General features: G+C 56.6%; 1 long non-coding RNA gene across 1 annotated transcript in view; it reads right to left on the reverse strand.

The window, feature by feature from the left end:
* Positions 1-4,697: 4,697 nt before the first annotated feature.
* LOC112484786 overlaps positions 4,698-6,892 on the reverse strand; it is a 7,674-nt gene continuing 5,479 nt past the window's right edge. Inside the window, exon 2 of the long non-coding RNA XR_003048225.1 lies at positions 4,698-6,631. This is a non-coding gene — a long non-coding RNA (uncharacterized LOC112484786). The remainder of the gene's footprint in view (positions 6,632-6,892) is intronic.

Here is a 6,892-nt window from a genome sequence, read left to right on the forward strand (position 1 = left end):
AGCACTGGGGGAGGGGCGGGGAGGGGTGACTGGGCGGGGATCCGTCCAGGTCAGTACCCGCCGCAGCGCCCCCGCCCGGTGCCGCAGCGTCTCCCTCGCCCCAGCAGAGATGCCAGCGCCCCTCCTCTCTCCCGCTTCCTGCCAGCTCCTCCCCGCAAAGCCCCCAGACCCCAGCTGCAGTGTTTTTACAGCTTTGACCGGCCGCTCAGCCTCCCTTCTCGCCCTCCCTCTCCCCTCCCCCTCCTCCCTCCACCTCCATCCTTCCCCCTCTCTCCATCCCCTCTTCCATCGTCTCCTCCTCCTCGTCTCTCTGTTCTCCCCCTCTCCATCCTCTCCTCCTCCCCATCTTCTCTCCTCTCCCCCTCCCTTTCTCCCCCTCCCTCCATCCTCTCTCCTCCCTCCCTCCCTCCCTGCCTCCCTCTCTCCGGGGGAAGAAAGGTCACCGTGCAGCTGATTACTCAGAGCTCAGTTGCTGTAGCAACCGGCGGGGGAAGTGGGACAGGCTGGCTTTGAGGACGCGTGAGGTCGGCCGCGGGCGGCTGGAGCCGGCGCGGGCCTCTGTGCTCCTGCGACAGAGCCGGGCTCCCCGGCCGCCGCGGGCCGGGCTCAGGGGGTTCATTTTTAATGAAGAGTTCCTGCTCCCCTCCCGCACCCCTCCCCGCCTCCGGCCCACCTCCCTGGGGTCTGGAAGGGGAGGTTCGCCCCCCTCGGCTGGGCCGCCTCTCTCTCTCTGGTTCTCTCTTCTCTCCCCCTCTGCCCGGGTTCTGATGGCTTCTTTCTTTCTCCTTCTGTCTGAGCTCAAAGGGACACACATACGCTCTCACACTCACACAGACACACGCACACACACACTCACCTCTCTCACCAGCGTGCTAAGGAGCCCAGTGAAACCCTCAGCTCCTCCCCAGCCTCTCCACCCCTACGCCTTTCTCACTGGAGACCCCAGGCGAGACCCCAGTACAGCCAGAGACAGGGTCCACAGAGGGGCCTCTGGCTGCTCCCTGGGCACACTGGCGTTGGCGTGACGCCCACTGCGTGCCAGCCCTGCCCTCCAGAGCAGCCGGGCCCCTGGGAGAGGCAGCGCTGCTCAAAGAGGAAGCCAGACCTGGGAGGGGAGGGGGCAGCGATGCAGGCTGGCTCAGGAGGCGCCTGCTCCTTGTGGGTGGGATGGGGGGCGGGGGTTGCAACCCAGCTCCTTGCCGTCTGTTGGCTCCTTCTCCTGCCAGCTACCCAGGCAGCAAGGCTCTGAGGTCGGGGCTTGGCAGTGAGGGACGGCAGGCCCTGGGCACCATCCCTCCTTTGGAGTCCCCATGCTCCTGTGGGACCCTCCTCCACGGCTGGTGGCAATGTAAAGTGACCACTTTGGAGAACATTTAGCAGCTTTAAAAAGTGGAGCATACGCTTCCTGTAGAACCAAGCCTCTCCCCTCCCAGGCATTTATGCCAGAGAAATAGACACCCAGGTCTACACAGATTTTTACAGGGATGTCCACAGCAGCTGTATTTGTAACAGGCAAAACCGGAAACAGCCCAAATGTCCATCAGCAGGTTGTGGTGCATCCCTGCAGTGGAACACGGCCGAATTCATAGGACAACACAGCAATGTCAAGGTCATGGTGCTGAGTGAGAGGAGTCGGGCGACAAAGAATGCATACTGTTCCATTGCGTTTCTAGAACATTCTAGAAAGTGCAAAATAACCTATAGTGGCAAAGCAGCTCAGTCGTTTCCTGGGGATGTTGGGGGCCAGAAGGTCCCACAAGGGGGCCCAAGAGAACTTCTTAAGGATGGTGGCTGTGTTCTCTGTCTTGATGGTAGTGATGGTTTTATGGGTGTACACCTAGGCCAAAACTCATCAAATAGTGTGATTTAAATAGGTGCAGTTGTTGTATATGCGTTATACCTCAATAAATGGAAAAAAATTCCTGCTCTGCCACTCACTGGCCGAGTAACCCTGGGTGGGTCACCTCACTACTCTAAGCCTCATTTATAAAAATGATTGGGGCAACTTCACAGGCTGGTTCTGAGGATTCAACGATATAATGTTAATCGCTCAGCTCCATTCTGAGCGAACCACAGGTACCCCATCCGGGACAGAAAAGAAGGGGACCATGGGACCTGCCTGCCCCTTGTGCCCTGTTTTAGGCTGTCCCCCACTCACTCACTCACTCACTCACGTCTTCTCAATGAGAAGGGGAGCCCCTGCTCCATTTCAGGCCTGGCCACTTCATGAATAAACAAGGGAGAAATAAGCCCTAACTCCATCCTCATGGCTATATACTCTGGGGCAACAGATACATACCCTGAAGGTTACAACGGGAGGAAAACAGGTCCGGGCATGTGCAAAGGCCCTGAGGCTAGTGAGAGGTAGCAGCAAGTGGAGCACAGATAAGCCTCATCGTGTGACATCTCGCAGCGACGGGAGGAAAACAGGTCCGGGCACGTGCAAAGGCCCTGAGGCTAGTGAGAGGTAGCAAGTGAAGCACAGATAAGCCTCATCGTGTGACATCTCGCAGGCCCTGCTGAGAGTCACCGCAAGCCTCCTGAGGGTCACTCTACCCCATGGAGCTGCGCTTTCCTCATCCGTAAGATGGAGACCACAAAGGTACAGAACGAGCTCGAGCAGGTGCAGCTCTCAGCACAGAGCACGGCCATCCTCATCATCGTCATTATCGCCCGCGGGCAGCGCCTTCTCCGTCTGTGGCCAGGATAAATCTTCATGGGGCTGTGCCGGAGCCCTGTCGATGGGGCATTAGATTTGCTGTGCCAGTCACTCCAGGAGCCTTCTCCAGCCTCCCCTGCCAGGAGGCCTGAGCAGGGCCTGATTCAGCCCCATGACCCAGCAATCCTCCCACCCCACCCTTGAAACTTCTAGAAGCATACAACCTACCAAGACTGAAGCAGGAAGAAATAGAAAACCTAAACAGACCGATTATTAGCAATGGAATTGAAGAAGTATTCAAAAATTCCCAACAAGCCAGAGTTCAAGACCGGATGACTTCACAAGTGAATTCTACCAAAATTCAAAGAAGAATGAATACATATCCTCAAACTATTCCAAAAAAAAAAACAAAGAGGAAGGGACGCCCCCTTCCCACAGCCACCCCCACCCCCATCCCCACCCGGTCCAGCCTCACCATCTTTAGCCTCGTACCCATCTCCTCAGGACCCTCCTGCCTCCATCTGCCCCTCTGCCTGAGCCTCCTCCTCGGTGTTGCCCCGGGGAGGCCCAGGGAGTCTGTAAAGATTGCACCCAGAGGGCACCCGACCCTGACTGCACTCCAGCCCCTGCTGAGGTCATCTCCGGTCACTCGCCCTCCTCCCCTCGTCCCTGCGACCTCTCACGCAGCCTCACCTCTGCCCCTCCTCCAGGCCTTTGCAGTTCCCTTGGGACACTTGGAACCACTTTCCCCAGCCCTCCTGGGGACCCTTCTTATGGACTCTTCAGGTCTCGGCTCAGGTGTCGCCTCCTCGGGGAGGTCCCCAGCCCATTCCTCTGCCTTCCTCTTCATGACCACAGCCTTCACAGCGCTTATTCAGCCCAAACTACCTCATTCACTCATTCTCTGTGTGTCTTTGGCTGCCCTTCAAGAAGCTCCCTGAGGACAGACACGGGGCCTGTCTTGCTCACCTGTGTATTTTGTTGCCCAATGAGTGAGTGAGTGAGTGAGTGAACGACAGATGAATGGATGGATGGTTCGGCCGCCTCTGCTTTCGGAAGGGCTCCAGGGGCCCCAGGAGGGGGCGTGTGGCAGAGGGCAGGTGGCTCCCAGTGTCTGCACAGCTGTCCTCTGAAGGACGTCCCTCGTCCCTTGAAGGTAGGCCTCAGCTCTCCTTCCTGTGTCCCACCCTCCGGAGGAGGAGCGTAAAGCACCTGGCCACCCAGGTAGATCCTCTGAGGCCAGAACAGGGAAAAGGCAGATTCTCCACTTGGTGCAGCAGAGGGGGTCCAGGGTCCTGATGCCTAGAGCTCCCCCCCAAACCCCATTCATTCACCAAGGGACAGAGCAGTGCGGGGGGCTGAAGCCAGGCAAACAAAGTTCATAGCCGTGGGGCTCGGGACAAACTCCATCTCTCGGTGCCTCCGTGTTCTCATCTATGAAATGGGGAGGATAATTGGACCCACCTCTTAGGGGCAGAGCGAGGAGTAAACAGATTCGTGCCCAGGGCAGAGACTGAGTATCTTGTTTACTTTGTGGGACCTGTGAGTGAGTGAATGAATGAATGGGGCCAGAAGCCATCTGCCTCCCAGAGCAGCATCCCAAGAGAAGCCCACTTTGGACCCAGCCTCTTCAGGGTCAGCAGGCCAGGCCCAGCCCCTCAGAGGAGGTTGCCAGGGTTGCCAACGGTTCAGAAGCTTCCAAGAGTCTCTTGACAAAGGGATCAAAGGAAGCAGATGACAGAAGGGCAGGAAATGGCTGCAGGTGGGGTGGGGGGCACAGAACCTCCACCCGGGCGGGATGAAAGAGGCACAGGAAAAGGACACAGATGGACCAGCCATGGGGGGCGGGGGGATGACAGGATGCAGGCAGAGGGTCTCAGCCACTTCCTTTGCACAGAGGATGAACTTGATGGTTTTCTCTTTGGTACAGGACCCTCCTTTCTGCCCCCAACCACCAGCATCCAGCCTCAGGCCTGGCATCCAGAGGACACTCAGGAAATATGTGCTGATTCACCATGTGCATGAATGAATGAATGAATGAATGAATAGAAGCTTTTATCAGCCATTCCTGGCCTTTCTAGTAGTCAAGAAGAGTGGGTCAGTCCAGAGGATTTTGACATAAAAGTGCAGAGCACACCTTGCTTGCTGTTTCAAGGAGGATGTTAACGTCACTATGGCCATTACTAGAGCTGGCGCTTACTGAGCAGTGACTATGAGCTGAGTGCTCAGCGTTTCTGCGTCATTTCCCCATCCTCTCAGTGACGCCTCGCCATTCTCCACGAAGGTGTTGCCAGCCTCATTGTCCAGATGAGGAAACTGTGGCTCAGGAAGAAGAGTCTTGCCTCTGGTCACCCAGCAACTCGGCGACAAAGGTGAGATTCCAATCGGAGTCTTTTCAAGTTTGTAAACTCTGCTCTAAAATACGCATTCTCGGGCTGATGGCAAAATGCCTTATCACTCACCCTTCCGTCCATTGATTCATCCATTCGTTCTTTTCACAAGCAATTACTAGAATCCTCACTGCGCTGTGCCCTGTGCCAGGCGCTGGGTGAACGGGATGATCACAGTCCCTGCTGCCCCAGGACTCCTGATCTGTAGGGCACTGCTCCACCCCCACAATGAATCCATCGTGGAAAGTGCTGGGAAATAAAAAGCTAGAGGGCAAAGCTAGCAGAGGCGGGGGACCTGCCCAGACTGGGGACCTAAGAAAAGGCTCAGCGTGCGGACCGCAGGCTGGAAGGCGTCACTAGCAGGGAGGTGTGGACAGGTGGAAGACAGTCAGGGACTGGAACGAATGGAAGAGAATAATAGTCATAACCCCGATCTGAGCAGGCACCGTTCATGGAGGCCTTTCTCTCCACAGCGCCTCACCTGGATTATTTTATAAATATTTCCAATAAATGGAGATACAGATGCCCTGCTTGTCCCCGCGTAATTGGAGAGATCAGCTCGCACGGCTGCTAAGAGGCAGAGCCAGGATCTGTCTGATGTGGGGGTCTCAGCTCCTGACGCTGAATCCAGCATCTGCAGGAGAAGAGATCCTTCTGCTCAGCGGCTAGGGGTGAGGGACCCACAGGGACATGGTGCCCACTGGAGGTCATGTTCCTCCTTGCTGTGTCACCCATCAGTTCTCCTTGGGCTGGGAAGAACTTCCATTCCAGAGGAAATACTTAGGGAGGGAATATTTCTGAGCTCAAATCAGCTGGTGCTGCATTAGGAGAAGCAAAGACGCTTGCCAGGTCCTCCGACCAGCGTTTGAGAGCCCGAGTGCCGCTAGGTGGACCCCGACCTCTTCCCCTAGGGTGGCAGAGGTCGCCACGCTCTGTGGAGGCAGCCGTGGGCAGGGCCGCAAGGCCCCCATGTCACCCTTCTCTCCTTATGGGCCCCGAGCCCCAAAGACAAGGCAGTTTTCCTGTATTTTTCTTTGAAGGGAGAGACGAGGCCGAGATCCTCCATGGCCTGGGGTGTGGGCCCTGAGGGTTTGGGCTGGGGCTGCTGTGTCTCGGTGCTTCTCATCACCTAGAGGATGCAGGACGTGGATAGAGGGCCCCACCAAGCAGTCAGAGCGGTCCCAGGGCTCAGTGGGTCCCTGTAACCCTTCGGAAAGTGTAAAGGACTTACCTGTGATACCAATGATAACAGCGCATACTTCCTGAGCATCAGCCATGCACCTGGCCCTGGGCTGAGCACCTTCCCGAATCATATCCCTGAATTGTACAGGGTAGAGGCTGCTGGCTATTGCCGAGTATGCATTCTGCCATCTTCCCTTTAGGAACTGAACACGCATTCCTGAGTTTTAATAAGGCTCGCCATTGCCAGGCTAAATACTACATTTCCTAGTCTCCCTTGCAGCTAAGTGTGGTCATGTGATTAGTTCTAGCCAATGGGGCACAAGAGAGGTGATCTACCTACCTTTCAGCTTGCCCTTCAAAGGAAGTTGCGATTTCTACCTCCTTGGTCCCCCCCAAACACCTGGGAAAGAATGGATAGGGGGAGGCGGTGGCCATCTCTGACCCTATGGTTGGAAGCAATCTCCCACGGGATGGGAAAGGCACAAGGAGCCCGGGCCTTGGACCGGCTCCTGAGCAGAGGCCCCTAGACTGAAACACGAAGAAAATCAGCCCCTCTCTCCTCTAACTCCTTGGGTTCTGCTAGAGTAACTGGGCTGCATCCTCATGAGACACCGAGGCTCCAAGAGGGACGTCCATGGTTACTTGGCAGCGGCGAAGCCCG

The sequence above is a fragment of the Pteropus alecto genome, unplaced genomic scaffold (assembly GCF_000325575.1).
Source record: "Pteropus alecto unplaced genomic scaffold, ASM32557v1 scaffold67, whole genome shotgun sequence".
In the NCBI taxonomy this organism is placed as follows: Eukaryota; Metazoa; Chordata; class Mammalia; order Chiroptera; family Pteropodidae; genus Pteropus; species Pteropus alecto.